Here is an 18,845-nt window from a genome sequence, read left to right as displayed (position 1 = left end):
TGATTGATTCTTTACAGGACTGACTTGGTGTGTGAGTAACTCCATGGATGAGTGGCAGTGTGTGACTGCCTGCATAGGTGTATGAGTGCATATGATAGTGTTGTAATAATGAGTGACTGTATGTATGAGTGATTGTATGGGTGAATGAGTGAATGTGTGTGTAGACGTAGGAATCAGTGAGTGCGTATGTAGTAACTGGTATTGGTGTGTCATGATGTCATCAGTGATGTCATTTGAGATGTCATCAGTGATGTCATCAGTGATGTCATTTGAGATGTCATCAGTGATGTCACTGACCATGTCATGAATGATGTAATATGTGACATCATCAGCAGTGGATTGCGGGTGCGCGATATATAGTTAGTGCAACTAACTATATATGGAATTTCAATGGTTTTGTGTGAGTAAAATAAGGTTTTCTAAATGCTAATTCCTAACTATATATGGTCTATAACCTATGGTTTTTTCAGTGAATTTTCAAGGTTTTGTAAATGCTAATTCCTAACTATATATGGTCTATAACCTATGGTTTTTTCAGTGAATTTCATTGGTTTTTTAACAGCTAATATCTGTAGCTGTAAAATGTATTCTTCTTTAAATCCAAAAATATATTTTATATGTTTATTAATAATTTTTTTTTTTTATATATTTTTTTCTTCGTTCCCGCTTCGCGAATCGGGAAGCTTCCCGTTAGCTGACCTTGATGCCGCGAAATAGACCGCGAGCCGGTAAACGTTTCTTTACCGCAACTGCCGCGTTAGAAAACAACATCGTGACGCCTCCCGTCCGCATGACGTTTCGCGTTGTCGCGTGATACGTCATATGACGTGCTACGTTAGCGAACTGGTACGCTTACCGAGTCGCAAAGCACAGGTTTCTGGAAGCAAACCTGGAGGCCCTGCAAAGCGCTTAACGTAAACACAGCAGGTCATGTGACTTGGTAATAACACTTTTCATTGGTTCATTTCGCTTTTGGTTTCCTAATGATGTAAGACTAGGTCATATAATCTAAAATGAACACTTTTCATTGGTTGAGAACTATTGTTTTTCCCAAATGATGAAAACCCCTCCTTCTTTCCTCACTCTGACTTTCATCTTTGTGAGAGAAAGACCCTTTGTTACCAGTGAGCAATGGCTTCTTTAGTAGCTTCAGCTGGTGCTTCCCCACCACCTCCACCACATCCAAGGAAGAGTGGACCACCTGCTCAAGTTATAATTCAGCAAGAAGAGGAAGAAGAAGAACAGGACGACGAGCACGAAGAGAGGCACTTTTTGCCTGAGGAGCCCAGGACGTCTCACCGGAAAGAAAACTTCATTTGGCAATTTTTTAAAATTCCCAAAGGTCAGAAAAAAGTAAATGCAAGATACGTAACTTGCCTTATATGTCAAGATAGACTGTCCAGAGGGACCGACAAAAAATACAGTTTCGGAAACTACACAATGCATCGCCATATGACTAGGTGGCATCCTAACAACTACAGTGCTGCACAGTTTCGTAACGACCTAGATAATCTCCCTATTATGGCCAGAAGATCTGTTGTACCGGAAGTAACGGGACAGAGGGCAGGGAGATGGTGCCAAATATTCAAACGAGATTTCATGAAGTAAAACACGTCTGCGTACATTGCAATGGATTCATTTGCTACGGAGAAAGAAGCATCACTCTGATCAACAGAGCTATTGACTATCATATGCAAGTTTGTACGAAACGCCCCAAATAATAAATACTTTTTTTTTGTTTTGTTGCTCCTGTTGAGCCCTTTACAATGAATCGTTTTCATTGCCCCCTGCAAGAAAAACCCAAAAAAATATAAAACTGTTCAGAAAAATTCAAAAAAAGTAAAAAAATGTTCAGAAAAATAATAAAAAAAATATAAAACAACAAAAACAATAAAAAAAAAAGTTCTTTTCAGAACTACCTCCCCGTTATTAAAAAATTGGTACAATATTTGGAACTGTGCCAACCTCTATTTCTCGTAGTTCGCTTCCCAGTTCGCTCGCCGGTACGCGAACCGGAAGTGAACCAAAAATAAAAAAAAAAAAAAAAAACAGTAAGTATAAGGGAAGGAAACAGACACTTATGTTAAAAGAAAGACAGCTATAGGGGAGTAAACTAGAGATACTATTACCCGTAATCCACTGCTGATGATGTCACATATTACATCATTCATGACATGCTCAGTGACATCATCAGCAGAGGATTGCGGGTTTTTTGGCAACGTGCCTTATCCACGGTTTAATAACGCTGCCTTTTGCTTTATATAAGTTTTCAAATTGTATGAAATATATACCAATAGGTCGTTATGAACCTTTAGGTAGTGCTTTTCTTCATGAGGTCTGGTCGCTTCCATACACATACAGATGTTTCAAAGATGATCAAGAAGTTTATCTGAATGGAGAGGAATGCACTGAGACGCCAGATCATTCACTAATGTGTAGGCACATACAGTTACACGGTTCATGCAACAAACACCGACCAAATATGGCTTGCGTGTTGCAAGGCACGCCAGTTCCTGCTATCATCCCCACGTTCAAGTTGTTGGAAAATGGTAGTTATTTGATGCTCAATAATGAAGATTGTTCTGGGTTAATTAAAAGTATTCCTTTTATCGTAACAGTAAGTGAACGGGTTATTTGCTGCAGAAATGTTCTATTTCCTCCCACACATGAACATAGGGAGTTTTCAATCTGGCCACAAATACCAACCTTGGGAGCACATTTCAATGGCATGGCAAGAATAACAGCTCTTTTGTCTCAGAGAGAGGTGGCCTTGAGTTCGGCCCGTGAAACTTTCGTGCTTCACATAGCGAACACCCGTACAGAGGTGCAGACCCTTTTAAATACTGATTCGCCTTTGCATTTCAGCGACATGGTTCGGACTATCTTTGACGCGTCCTCCACAAAGGCCCTGGCGCACTTTTTTAAAGTTGTTACCAGTGGTCTCGTGACTTTATTTGAGAAAATCTTTGGAGTCATCCCTGCTTTCTTTCATTCTATTTTTTCCACTCTGCTTCGTGGATTCCCATTTTTACTTGCATTACCAGCGGACGCTCTTGTGCTTTTTTACATTTTTAAATATGGATGTCCCTCCTGTGCAAGCTCCCGCCCTGCAGCTGCTGACACTGTTCCGCAATCACATGCTAGAATATTATGGCACAATGCCGTTGGCGATATTAAGCACGGCATATGGATTATCTTTTCGATTCTCCTACTTCACCTGTGTCCAGCCTGTATTTCACTGCCTGACCTGTGATTTCGATTGGGCCATTGATTTGTGTCTCTGCGGACCGGTTTCTCCTGACGTCGACTTTAATCAGCTGATGACTCCTATCATTACTCACGAGTTGGTTTGTCCTGGCGAAAGGATTATGGCTGTGGCATTGATGCATGGACTAATTGGTCCCTGGAATTTACTGGCGGCAACACAGTCTTTCTTGGAACAGAGCTTTCTTGAAAACCCACCGAGCTGTCCTCTGATGGTGATAGAGGATCCGGTGCTGGGAGAGCACGTATGTTCTTTTCCGCTTTTAAATTGGATGGCTGAACTCTTTTCGGATGAAGACGGTGACTTCCTATTGGAGGCTGTTGCAGCTTATTTTGCATACACAGTTATGTCATAGACCTTTTTCATGTTTGATATGCTGAGTACTAGCATTTCATTGACAATTCATTGACTTATTTGTCAAGTTTTTATTATTTAGCTTGCCTATTGGCTTAAGACTCGATAAAGTACTTGGCTGTTTTATTTTTCTTTAGCATTAAATTTTCCTAGTTTTTAATGTTTTACCTTGCGGACCGTCCACATATAAAGTTGCAATCTGCTCTCATGAGATGGCACTTCTATTATCTTATTCAGTTCGTTTCCGGATCATGGGGAGGTGTCATCTAGGTCCTGGATATCTTTACACCGTGTTAAGTTAGCATGGGCTCATTACCGGTTTAAACGCCATTTTTCCTTTTTTGCAACTTCTGCACACGACACTTAGTTGTTGCTTTAGCTTTCAACCTAGTAGTTCATCGTGGTTTACATGAGAATAATATGTTATTGCTCTACTATCTGCTTTGCTTGTTAAACTATATCTGTACAGCGAGTGCTGAAGTTTCAAGAACAACACGATACAGAATTGTTATGAGGTCTGATCTCCACGACTTCATACTCATAACATAAGTGCAGCTTCTGCCAATTCTGGGCATGAGGCGGGTTTTATATTGCTTTGCCTAACACACATACACAACAGTTGATGCGGTTCACATGAAGAGAGAGCTGGTGTATGCTGATGTGATTCCTTCAAATCTAAGACACTAAAGTATGGGCACGCCCTAAACCAACACAAACAGACCTTCTTAGCAAATAATATAATATGTGTATTAGGGAGGGTGAGATATAAGCAGCCGCGGGCCGTGGAGGGAGTTACGGTGGGGCAGGGAGGCGGGGAGGGGGAGGGGCAGGGTGGAGCCCTCTGCACCCTGCCCCTCCCCCTCCCCGCCTCCCTGCCCCACCGTAACTCCCTCCACGGCCCGTGGCTGCTTATAAGTGTTGCTAACTCTTATTCATTTACAGCATGTTAACATACTGTCACCATTCGCTTTTTATGTACTAGTAACTATGCTGGTAATTTTGCTACTGATAATATGTGTACTTGTATTATCTAAGGTACTACGCCTGAGAAGACGGCATTAGTAAATAAACATTTCAAATACACATGTGTTCTTCTTAACTCCATGTTCTGGTTTCTAAGAAATATATAACGACCGACTGTTCATGAGTTCCACGTATCCTGAGGTACTATAAGTTCATATTCTGGATTGTCTAAACATTGAGAGTTTGTTATATCCAATGTGACACTGTACCTAGCTTGCTAAGGGGTTTTTGATTACTAAGGTGAGTTTTGGGACACCCTAATTCGCCGAGGTTCCAATCCTCTGTCCACAGTTCTGTGTGAGAACAGAAACCCTGCGACAGGGGCACCCCCGACCCTTGCTGGAGCTTCATCACACTTGCGATACAACTCCAGCAATGCGCCACCTTTACGGCACAGATACATCACGCATCTGTGCTGTTTTTGCCCCATGATGCGCCGCATTGTAAATGCAGCACACCATAGGTGACGGAACAGCGGCACAGAATGACTAACACATCCCTGGTGATGCGCCAGTCATCATAAATCTATCCCTATGCTTCTTATCTTGTTAGAGATGAACCGCCATATGTATCATCAAAGTTTTTTGCATTTCCTAAATAGCGAACTTTAAGGAATAAATAGCGATTCTTTACCATTCCTAGTTTGCGATGAGCTATTTGCTAATTACAAATTACCCATTCATTTCCTTCATTTCCATAGGGCGGTTGGACTCACTTTTAGCTCGAATGGCTGAATGGATTTCCACGAAACTTGGCAAAATTGTAGGGACTGGTAGCCCGATGTGCCTTTGCTATGTCTCAAGATATATGCTCCAGTGGTTTTTACGAAAATTAACTTTGAAAAATATATATTGGGCTACATTGGCCTATATATATGTTGGAGCCCAAATGTAGCCCAATGTAGCCCAATGAAGCCCAATGAAGCCCAATGTAGCCCAATGTAGCCCAAAGATGGCCGCCAGAGACAAAAAAAACAAATGTAGCCCAAATATCAGCCAGATGTAGCCCAACTATAGCCCAGTGACAGAATGACCAATCAGCTTCGCAAACCTCCGTTACGCGAAGCGGAGCGCTGTTACAGATATATATCTTTTTTTGAACGTTAATTTCTCAAAATCCACTGGAGCACATATATTAAGACCTAGCAAAGGCACATCGGGCTACCAGTCCCTAATATTTTACCAAGTTTCGTGCAAATCCATTCAGCCGTTCGATTATTATTATTATTATTTTTTTTTGCCCCGCGGGGCCCTTTTAAAACCTCCACATCAAACCTAGGGGGTCAGCGAGGATCTACTATGCCCCCTTATGGTCATTTGCCCCTTCGCTTTGGCCTCCTCTTGTCTCTCGATCCTACCGAGAGACAAGATGGCGGCGGCTACGGACTGTTTGGAATGTTTACAGACGCCGGAGAACCAATCAGCTTCGCTTCACAAAGCTCAGTTGCGCGAAAAGTACGCGTACTGGAGCGCTGCCCGGTCCGCTGTTACAGATATATATCTTTTTTTAAACGTTAATTTCTCAAAATCCACTGTAGCACATATATTGAGACCTACAAAAGGCACATCGGGCTACCAGTCCCTACAATTTTGCCAAGTTTCGTGCAAATCCATTCAGCCGTTCGGGCTAAAAGTGAGGCCAACCGCCCTATGGAAAACTCAATGTTAAAAACACGTTTTGGGACCCCCCTTTTTTCTCGACCCCCCTGGACGAACCCCCCCCCAATTTTCAGGGGCTGCTCAGAAACAAAATGTGCCATTTTCCTGAAAATTTCAGCCAATTCCGTCCACAAACGCCAAAGTTATTAGACATAGAATTTTCAAAAATCCCATAGAGAAAAAATCCTAACTATATATACCTACTGGCGACCGCCAGTAGGTAATATATATATATATATATATATATATATATATATATATATATATATATATATATATATATATATATATATATATATATATATATATATATATATATATATATATATATATATCTTATCCACGAGGTTGCTCCTACCAGCAGTCCAAACGCATTAAGGAGGTGGCTCGTGTCTGGCGGAGCAGCCGGAATTTATACCACGAAACAAACGGCGTCCCAAAGAGCACTCAGCAATACATCACAGGAGTCGTAGGTCGTATGCCAAAGCAAAAGGGTTTATTAATTCATAAACCTTGCGACGCGTTTCACGCTTACAAAGCGCTTGTTCACACAAAGTTTGTAACTTTCAATCATGCTTTATAGACACAAACACTTCCGTGTAAATGGACATGAAAAGAGGACTGAAAACATCTGCCATATTGTAGTGGTCTAGGTGAGTCACAATCATGGTATACAAACACATTGAAATATTCTAGTTGCAGTACAGTGATGCAATACGTAGTTAAACCATATAGTTGTGGCTGAGCAACAATCATCATAATTGCCCTATATAAGGTATCTTAACATGCAATCGTCTTAGATGATACGCAGGAGCAACCTTGGCATATGCGCGTAAGTCTAACATTGTGCAATCTAGTCGCAGTGTGTGCTGGTAAAGGTAGTTCAAGAGAACGTTATGTTTAGGGCTGTCCTTCTGCCCTAGTACTCCCATGAATTACGCAGAAAGCAAATTGACATGTTCAGGTTCTGTAGAAAACTTCAATTGAAAAAGTGGCATAAATTGAAACCAACTAAGAGTAAATCCCCCACGACCACCAATAGGAATAATTACAGTGACAAATTAATAATTGGTGACATCGATGCCATGGTGGCAATTGATGAGTTGGGGAATGTAAATGATGAGACTTTCTGTGAATCCAATACGAGAAGGATTCTGGATGCTATGGAAATCAGACAAGACCTAGTGGAGGGCACTGAATTCCATAAAAAATCCACTTTCATTCCCAAATTAAATCATGATAACATTGATACCTTCCAGGATGTTGTGAGGAACGAACTATTAGAGTTAAGCAGTACCAATTGGTCTGGAAAAATGAGAAAATTCAAACACAACCTAACATTGGCCCAGAAGAAAGCAATGTATAATTTAGCCGCTGATGAAAGCATACTCATTAGACCAGCCGACAAGGGCGGCAACATTGTGATTCTCACTAAAGAACAATACATCAGTGAAGCCAAGAGACAATTAGGGTGTTTGAAAACATACAAATTATCCTCCCGCATGGAATACAATCAGAGTATCAATGGAATTTGGGATAAATTGAGTGAATGGAGGGATAGGGTACTTCTGGAATGGGAGGAGTATGGCTTCCTGAAGAAAGACAACCCCATACTACCCATCCTTTACCTACTACCCAAAATCCACAAATGCCGCACAAATCCACCTGAAAGACCCATAATCTCATCCAGGGGAAGTGTACTGGAAAATGTTTCCCGCTATGTCGATCATTTTCTTAGAGACTTTGTAGTCTCTGCCTTGAAGACTGAGACTAACATGCTCTGCTTCCGCAAAAAATGGAAAACCTTACTTTTTTAATTATCCCTTGCAGTTCTGTTGCCAATACCCAGCAGTGTTGTTGTTTTTTTCTTCTTTAGTCTATCCCTTGCGCCGGGAAACCCACTGCGGGTGGCTGTTGCGCATTATAAGTTCTAAATAAATAAATAAATAAATAAATAAAATAGTCTCGTTACCTTCATATGTAAGGGACACCAAGGATTTTCTTGAAAAACTGATGAATGTCAAGTGGGATACTAACTATCTATTAATCACCATGGATGTTGATTCTATACTTCTATCGAACACCAACAGGGTATAGAAGCTTGTGCTAGGTTTCTTAAAAGGAGGAATATCTGTTTCTTAGATCACACTGCTATGATCCTAGATATGATGTTGTACTGTCTAACCAACAATTTTTTCCTATTTAATGACAAAATATTTATTCAATTGCACGGAACTGCGATGGGTACATGAGTGCTCTTTGGGACGCCGTTTGTTTCGTGATATATATATATATATATATATATATATATATATATATATATATATATATCCATATTCCATAGGTTCTGCTAAATATTTTATTTATTTTAAGGTTTCCCTTTAACTGTGAGTTTTATATCTATGATATCTCTGCATTTTCCACAAAAAAAGTGCAAACTTGATATATATATCAAGTTTTCACATTTGTGTGGAAAATGCAGAGATATCGGAGATATAAAACCCATAGTTAAAGGGAAACCTTAAAATAATTACAACATTTGCAGGCTCCATAGAGTATGGAAAAAATATGTAACAATACATATCCAAACAAATAAATCATACTATGTCAATAGTGATGTTGTCTATAATTTCAATCCCAAGGTGATGTATCCTGTCTACAATGATTCCATCAATGTCATTTGTGATGTTGCTGTCACATCATGGCTGTGGTGATAAACAGTGCATTTGCGGGCGAGTTATGCTTTGATTGTGTGGTTCCTTGATATATGGTTTGTGAAATTACTTATAACTGTCCAATTTCAGAGTTTTTTGTTGCATTTCTTAAAGACTACTTCACTTTGAACCCTGTTTGGCATAATTCTAAATATCTGCTCAGGCATTATGAGAAGTAGCCATAGTTAATCATTAACAAAGTTTTTTCAGCACTGTGAATATATACTCATAAACACAGACACATAGACACTTGACACTCAAGCACACACACACACCAGTGCTTAATTTGCAAAAATGTATGTGCCAGGACCCAAAGTATTGTTTAGAGGGACATCGCAGCTTGCTCCACCCACTGCACCTGCCATTACTGCCAAATGCTGGTACCAGGTGCCTGGTCTACTATTATTATTTTTCAGCGTACATTATTTTGATAAACTAATGTGTTCTGCTTAAAGTAGACACAACACACGAACTGTCATAATAAAGTGGTGGGGTTAAGGATTAAATGCTGGTACCGAGCACTGTCAAACACTGGCACGAATTAAGCCGATTCATACAAGTTAGTACAGATTTTATATATTTATACTCATATAGCAATAAAGTAAATACTATGTTTCACTTTAATAATTTTATTTACCAGTGTTAGACCAAAGCTCACCCTGTTTCAGAATTCTTCTTGGAAATCAGGTGGAATATTTACGAGAAATTGTCGCAGAGCAGAGCTGCACCAAATTTGGCAGCACTGCACTCTGACATTTTTTAAAACGCAAAGATGTGCCATATTCACACGAATATGGTGCACCCCTGTGTTTTCCCTAGGGCTGTATGTGAATTTCGCTACCTAGCACCAACGCAGGCACCCGTGCGCCATAGTTAACCTTCCACCATAGTGCAAGGGTGTCAGCATTACATGGTATGACTGTTGATGTGCAGGAAGGTGCCCCCTCCTCTACATAAACAATTACTAATGGCTATTTGTTACTTCTATGTGTGCCTCATCCTGCAGCACACATAGCAGTAGCAAATCGTCATTATTTAATGATTGTTTACGTGCAGGAAGGGACACCTTCCTGCACATAAATAATCATAAATGACATTTTGCTCTTTCTATCTGTGTGCAGAAAGCAGCACACATGGAAAAAACAAAAACACGGAGAAATAAAAGTATTTCGCCATTCTAACGCCATTTGTTTTTGGCTCTGACTCAGATTTACACCTCCTTGTAAATCTGGGGCAGCCTCAAAAGCAATGGGCTGTTACAGTGGAACGCCCACAGCAACACCAATTGCACACCCCTTTCACGCTAAGTGATAGGTGTAAAGAGGCCTTATTTATAAGATGGTGTCAAGCCACAAAAAGTGTCTGAACGCTGCTTTGTAAATATGGAGAAGGGCATATCGGCACCAGAACTTCGCTAAAAGTTACATTCTGGTGGCGATAGCCCCTTGAAAATATGCTGTGAGATGTCCTTGCAGGTCAAGTCTGGTGACCATTGCTTAGTGATTACAAAGTTTCAAACAATTTTTGAATTCATCTTGTGACCGCTTTTTTAAACACAGTATCCTTCATTGAAGACATAAAAAGTGCCACGCCTAAAATAGATGACCCCATATTTCACTACGTGGGACCTGTTTCTTAAACCCACTGGAACCCCATTTGGAAAATTGGTGGAAAAATATTCAGCCATTTCTGAGAAGGAACGAAGAGGACTTAGCTCTCTACAATTAGGGGATGCCCGGAGACATGAGTGGATAGCACGAAGCATAACGTAAAATTCGGTGAAAGTCTAAAAAAAATGAGATGATTGGAAATCATTGGCATGAATGGACATTTTTCTGCCATTTTGATATGTAGTAGATGATGACGTAAGATCCACGTTTCTTTACGCACAAGCACATGAAACTGACCCCAAATGTCTGCACTTGTTCTTGGGAGTGGAGTGAGAATTACCCACTGCACTCCGGATTTGGCTTGTTTCCTGCTTGCACCATTATCCAATGTGCATCCGTAATACGCCACTTAAACTAAAGTATATTTGTCTTAAAAAATGTACACCCAATTAGGGCTGACAAATGTACATCAAGAGAAACAAATATATACGGGGGCTATAAATGTACTTAGAAATGTGCAAAGTGAGCCCCCTATTGGAGAAGCCAGATTCATTCCAAAGTTAAGCAACATTGCAGATGACTACAGGAATGTGATATGTATCTTACTGGACAGCTTCATATTGCGTGCTGCAGAACACTACTTACTCACTGTCAATCACTTTAGAAAAACAGACAAAGCATTAATTGAAAAATGTATGTTATGGATAGGAGAGCACACTACAGCATCTAAAAATATAAAGCCTCAAAAGTACTCAACTTCATTACTAATGTCACTTTAAAATGTAGAAACATCATCACAAATTCAAAAAAGTCTCGACTTGCTCTGATAATCACCGACACACCACAGCACAAAACTAGAAGTCTACCTGGTGTTTTTGTATAATACTATGGTTCTATTTTGAAGTACAGCCTAAATGGTAAATTCTATTTTTTAGATTCTCTCTGTCACTCAAACACACACACACCCATGCTCGTGCACACACACACACGTGCGAAGAAAGAGGGGCAAATTGAGAGAGGCAAAGAGAGAAGAGGGAGAGACCGAATGAGAGAAAGGGGCAGAAGGACCGGGAGAAAGAAAATTGTAGGACGGAAAAAAGAAAGGCGAGAATGAGAGAGCTATAGAATGAGAGAGGGATTGAGAAATAAAAGGAAAAGAGAAAAAGGACAAATATGTTGGTAAATGAATGTCTAAAGCAGAGTGGCAAATGCAAACCTTAATAAAGTGATGGATCACAATTATTTGATTAGAATTTATATTCGTCTTCTCCATATAGTCGGCCCCGTTAGCAGAGTGAACGTAATACCGTGTTTCAGACATTGTTAATCTTTCAAGTACTTGGAGGTCACATTATAGCTCCTTCTGCATTGAAGCAAGTGGCAATCTGAGTCCGGGTTTCATGGCTTGCAGATGAAAGGATACTTTGTCTAATTTCAGTATTAATTAGAGTTAATCACTGGAGGGGCGGCGGGATGCTCCAGCCGCGCTCCGTTGGTGGCCGTGTATATTTTTCTTCAAGTGCTGTTTATGTTAATGAAAAGGGATGGGATTACAAACAGACCACCGAACGCACAAGCTTTCTCTGCTGCTGCTTGATCTAAACGGTATGCTTCCACGATCCGCCGCCCCTCACTCTCCAGTGCCTGGACTTTTATATATATATATATATATATATATATATATATATATATATATATATATATATATATATATATATATATATATATATATATATATATATATATATATATATATATATATATATATATATATATATATATATATATATATACACGAACTCCTTCCCAACAGAAAAGAGCAGAGGCCACACGGGGGGTTCAGAACAGGGCACAAATTTATTTGCAGAAGTCCCAGCGGCGGCGAATGCATTTCGGCGTTAATTGCCTTCCTCAGCGCCCAACGCCGTTAAAAGTACTTCCCTGTAACACTTGACCCGTGTAAAGTATCCGCCCGCACCACAGTCTCCTCCCCCTGCAGCTGTCGACTGACCAATAGGAGTCCAAACCAGGTGTATTAGACTTCAAATCCCAGCAGGCACTGTGTCGGCGTTGCTGGGGTCGGTCAAGTGAGGGAGTAAGAAAAATCGTAGGATCGGTGCTGGCTCCGGGTAAGTTGGGAAGCTCAAAGTTTCTGCAAAAAAACACTGCATCCGTCTTGGTCCCCGTGTAGGCTGCAGCTACCATTTGCCATGTTGGAGGCAGGGAGTGGGGGCAGTCAAATACGAGACTATATATATATATATTGACAAACTCCTCGCGTTGCACGAACGAAAGGCAAAAGCCGCACTCAGGAGGATGCACTTTTTTGTGGCCTCTCCCAAACAGGCTGGATGGTGCAATAACCATACCCCCTGTCCCTGCAACAATTCAGCACAACAAAGCACCTTGCACTTTATTTTATTTTACACACTTGACAAGGAGCCACGGGCAAGGTTTCTTATTCCAACACTAAGAGAAACCCGCCTCTGTAACCATCAGGAGGGCTTTAATCTCTTACGCTCCGAGTCCACTGAAGTTATTTGTACCGCAGTATTAAACTTCATTAGAATTGCATTTTTAATAAGGAAACGGTATGAAATGTAAATGAAATTGGTGTTTTTTAGAAATTTCGAATTTTCAATTAAATGTTATAAATTGTGGAGTACTTGAGTCATTAGTCATATTACTGTACAAAACTGACATGTACATTTTATTCATCTTCGTTTGTATGTTATACCTTTATGGTCCACTTGAACTGAATAAAGTTATTTGACTATATACATATATACACATCTTGCGTTTATGGTGTATATAACTTCAAGCCTTATTTTTATTTATTTTGAAATAGTTGTTTATTATGACACTGCTCAAAATGCATATTATGCACTGTGGTTTATAATGAATCAAGGATGCATATATAATAAATTTTTGGGTTTTTTACCTATAAAAATATCATGTATACAACTGTAGGCGGCTTTACATATAGTCTGTTTTTTATATTCATCACTGTGGGTGTGGTGTTAACCAAGCTTTTTATGTTTACTATAAAAACGCATTGCTTTCTGGGGCGCATCATGTGACCAAGCTCCTTCGTGGAGCGAAACGCGTCATGGATTGACACTTGTCGTAAGATTTGCTAAATAAAATTTATACTCTGCACCTTCAAATTGCATGCTGGTCCATATTTTTGAAGAGGTCTTCAAGAGGTCTACACCTGATTCTTTCCATCGCGTATCGACGGCCAGGAACTTACTTTGATTCGTTTACCGGGATTGGCTGCTTCCGGTTTGTGGACCCTCCTGCTTTCTGAGGCACGGCGTCGGCGCAGCTATCTATGCCTCATCGTACTTCTACTTCGACTTGGAAGAGTTTTTGCTTTTGCTGTGCCCCCCGCCTAAATCGGAACACTATATCGCCACACGCTGAGTTTGGTCTGATGGCGTGGCTGCTGTGGAGTCGGGTCGGTCGGTTGACTGACGAGGAGCCCAGTGCCGATTCCAGTAAGACACTCATGCATGGGCGTTTATTCCTTTACCTTCAATGTGAGGCGGGTTGCGGGATTTACCTCTCATAAGTGTTTCTTTGGATCGCACCAAGCAGAGTGAACAGCATTATTCAAATGCCGTACAATCAACTAATCAGGCATCATGTTATCCAGTGACGCGCTCCGGAATAGAGAATCAGCAGCGGAGGCGCTGTTTGAAAATCTTCCTGTGGTTGTCAATGAACAACGAACTGACGCCACCACCAGCATAAACAGTGACGCTAAAACTTTATTGAAAACACTAGAGAAGCTGCTACGCACCAAACTATCCAAGTGGTGGGAGAAAAAATCCTTGGAAAAGTATAGAGACGCAAACCGTGTGCCCAGGGGTTTATGTGTTATGATTGTGCCTACATATGAGAATTTAAACCCTCAAAATGTTGCAAGAATGGGCTGAAAACAATCTTCAAAGTTCAATGAATATGATCCATATCTTAATTAAATATGCAGAGTCCGACCATGATGCACTCCTGGTAGAAATAGATCGCATCAACTCTCTATTGGATGCCACCGGGGAGACAGAGTTCATCAACAAAAGCAAAAAGGAGATAGAAACACGTATTAGGAAACATGAGGAAACAATTAAGGAGCGGAAAATATTCAAGTTTGCCCGCGACCAAAACGATTATGCCACTGGCAAAATCTTCACATTTGCGCAAAAATACGATAACTATAAGCGCAAGGCACTAACAAGTAACACCAAAAAAAAACCTAATCAAACAGAGGGAGCTAGTGCAATGTTTCCTGCAGAAGGCGAGATAGATGCTGTCTTGCTTACCTCACTAACCTCCAATAGTGACTCCAACGATAATAGACCTGGAATACCACCTCCAGGGTTGGCTGGACTGGCCAACTTTTCATTGATAGACAAACTGAATTTTGTAAGCAAGGACCGGAGGTATTCGCTGCGCCCCCGCAAACCTCAGCCCAAGCAAGGAAATCTACCAACAAACATAGGCGCAACAGAAAACGCAGGCGCAAACAGAGGTTCTACGCAAGGCAAAACAAAGAGGAACTGGAGAAAATAACAGCCTCAGTAGAGAATACAGTGGTGAACCTGACAGACGTGATACTCTCTAAAGCTGAGGAGCAACTTTTATCTTTAGGACTTACTTTCTGTCCAAAGAATAGATTCTCTTACAATCAGACCCGCATAGATGTTTTTAAATTCATCCGTAAAATTAAGCTTATCAAATACTTTCAGCTCAATTCATTTCGTAAGAAATTACCAATGGACATTTCGGATGAAAGTTCTACAACACCTATGCAAGTGGGTGACATCTCTGGCCTACAAAATTTATATGACCTAGCTTTTGAAGTTGAGTCGCAAATTACTCCAACGGTCAGTCAGGTTATCAATGTAAATACATCAGCACCGAGTCCATTTCACTCCGAATCAACATTTCTACCTCTCATGCCCAAGGACGCTGTAGACGTCTTTAGTAACAGGATTATTGTGGAACTCAAAGATCTCAATAGGAAAGTTCTAAAGAATGTAAAAAAAACTGACTACAACAACAGTCAATACCACCAACTAGTCAAAAAACTACAAAGAAATCATGATGTTATCATCAAAAATTCAGACAAAGGGGGAAATACTGTTCTGTGGTCCAGGTCCGATTATTTAATCGAGGCGGAAAGACATTTGACTGACTCTTCATGCTATGGAAAGTCCACTAAATTTGCTATGCACAAGAGCGAGGAAACAACTCGTAAAAAGATCCATAATTGGCAAAGAATTGGTTTACTTACCAAAGAAGAATCCAAGTTTTTGATCATGGAACATCCGATAACTCAAATTCTGTATTTCCTCCCCAAAGTCCACAAACTTGTTACCCCTGTTCCAGGTCGCCCGATAATTTCTGCACAAGGCAGTATTAATGAGAACATTTCCAAATATGTTGATTTTTTTCTCCAGCCGCATGTGACTAATTTGCCATCTTAATTGAAATATACCACTGATTTTTTTAATCAAGATTAAGAATGTTAATTGGTGTCCTGACTATTTATTTGTGGTGATGGATATAGAGTCACTATATACTTCCATCAATCACTACCATGGCATTAGCGCAATTGAGCATTTTCTAGACAGCCGTGATGTGTCCCTATGTGGACATAAAAAATGCTAAAAGAAATTATTAAAATCTGTCTCAATACCAATTTTTTCAGATTCCAGAATGACATCTATCAGCAGTTGCGTGGGGTGGCAATGGGTTTGTGCTTCTCCCCCAGCTATTCATGCTTGCATGTTGGCTGGTGGGAGAGGCACGTGCTCGGTGCTACCCACCGACACTGGTGGCAATACATTGTCCATTATTGGCGCTATATTGACGACGTGTGCATAATCTAAAGGTTCCAATGATGAGGCTATGGCATTTGTTCATGAAATTAACAGCAATGACCTTAAACTTAAATTTACGGCCACCAACACTGATAGTTTGGCAGATTTGTTTGGATGTATAACTTTACACTGAAAAAGACACGTTACACACTAGGCTTTGTAGGAAATCCACGGCGAGCAACTCCATTCTTCATGCCCAAAGTGCTCATCCTGTTCATGCCATCAACAGCATTCCGTACGGAGAGTTTATTTGTATCCGTCGGATATGCAGCAGCACGGCAACTGCTGACATTTGTTTAGCAGAATCTGTACAAAGATTCCGCAATACGGGCTACAAGAATAAAGTTTTAGCTAAAGCCTTAGAAAAAGCCAAATTACGTACCTGGGATGACCTATTGCTACCCACGTCCAAGGAATCTGCAATACATACAACTGAATGTTCAGTGCGCCTTGTCACCACCATTTGTGCCCAAGAAAGAGCTATTCATCGCATTATTTGCACTGAGTGGCCCATTGTCTTAACTGACAATATCTTGGGTCCTATTATGCCTAGTCAGCCAGCCATTACATTCAGAAGGGCACCTTCCATGCGTGATGCCCTAGATAGACCTATGCCTGAGGTTCCTCCCAAGAAAACTTGGCTCTGCAAAATGGGCTTCTACAAATGCACGTCATGTCGTGCTTGCACTTTTGCAAAGAACAGCACCCACTACACAACAGCTTTTAGTGAGGATAAAATAGCTATTCAAGAGTATTTAACATGCAGGTCTGAATTTGTGATATATAAACTCACATGCACCTGCAATCTTGAATATATCGGCAGCACCAAGCTCCCTGTTTATAAACGCATCCTGCAGCACATAAGGGCCATCGTGAATTCAGATAATAACTATCCGGTGGCAAGACATTTCAAGTCCATCCATAATATTCAATTAAAGGATCTTGAATACACTGTCTTGAGTTCAGTCCCTAAACACGGACGGGGTGGTAATCGTGAAAAGCTTCTTAGACAGAAGGAAACCCATTTTATTTTATCCCTCAACACCAGAGCCCCTAATGGATTGAATATAATTTAGGATTTACACAATTTTCTTTAGAGCTTGCCTCATCTCAGGTCTAACTGTATCTTTCTTCTATAATGACCGTTACTTGTATATAGGTCTCTGTTTTGCATAGCAGCAATTCTCTCTAAAATAACCATTGCTTATTAAGTACATACACATACATTGATATGTGTTATTCTATCTGACTTAGTTTAGTCATCGTGTACACACATACATTTTTGTATAAAAGAAACTCTGAATGTACTAGGAAGTTTTTCATACTTTAACCGCCATTTTGCTGCAAATGATTGATAATTTTTTATGCACTATTTCTGCACTTATTTCATCTACTCTATATCACTTAAGCACTTTTTGACTGTAATGTTGGCACCTTTCAATACATTATGAAGATTTCAAGCCTTATTTTTATTTATTTTGAAATAGTTGTTTATTATGACACTGGTCAAAATGCATATTATGCACTGTGGTTTATAATGAATCAAGGATGCATATATAATACGTTTTGGGATTTTTTACCTATAAAAATATCATGTATACAACTGTAGGCGGCTTTACATATAGTCTGTTTTTTATATTCATCACTGTGGGTGTGGTGTTAACCAAGCTTTTTATGTTTACTATAAAAACGCAATGCTTTCTGGGGCGCATCATGTGACCAAGCTCCTTCGTTGAGCGAAACGCGTCATGCATTGACACTTGTCATAAGATTAGCTAAATAAAATGTATACTCTGCTTTGCACCTTGAAATTGCCTGCTGGTCCATAATTTTGAAGAGGTCTTCAAGAGGTCTACACCTGATTCTGTCTGTCGCGTACCGACGACCAGAAACTTACTTTGATACATATATATATATATATATATATATATATATATATATATATATATATATATATATATATATATTACCTACTGGCGGTCGCCAGTAGGTATATATAGTTAGGATTTTTTCTCTATGGGTTTTTTGAAAATTCTATGTCTAATAACTTTGGCGTTTGTGGACGGAATTGGCTGAAATTTTCAGGAAAATGGCACATTTTGTTTCTGAGCAGCCCCTGAAAATTTTGGGGGGGTTCGTCAAGGGGGGGCCGAGAAAAAAGGGGGGTCCCAAAACGCATTTTTAACATTGAGTTTTCCATAGGGCGGTTGGCCTCACTTTTAGCCCGAACGGCTGAATGGATTTGCACGAAACTTGGCAAAATTGTAGGGACTGGTAGCCCGATGTGCCTTTTGTAGGTCTCAATATATGTGCTTCAGTGGATTTTGAGAAATTAA

The sequence above is a fragment of the Lissotriton helveticus genome, chromosome 12 (assembly GCF_964261635.1).
Source record: "Lissotriton helveticus chromosome 12, aLisHel1.1, whole genome shotgun sequence".
NCBI classification, from domain to species: Eukaryota; Metazoa; Chordata; class Amphibia; order Caudata; family Salamandridae; genus Lissotriton; species Lissotriton helveticus.
The sequence above is the reverse complement of the archived record's forward strand: the minus strand, read 5'-3'. Positions refer to the sequence as shown.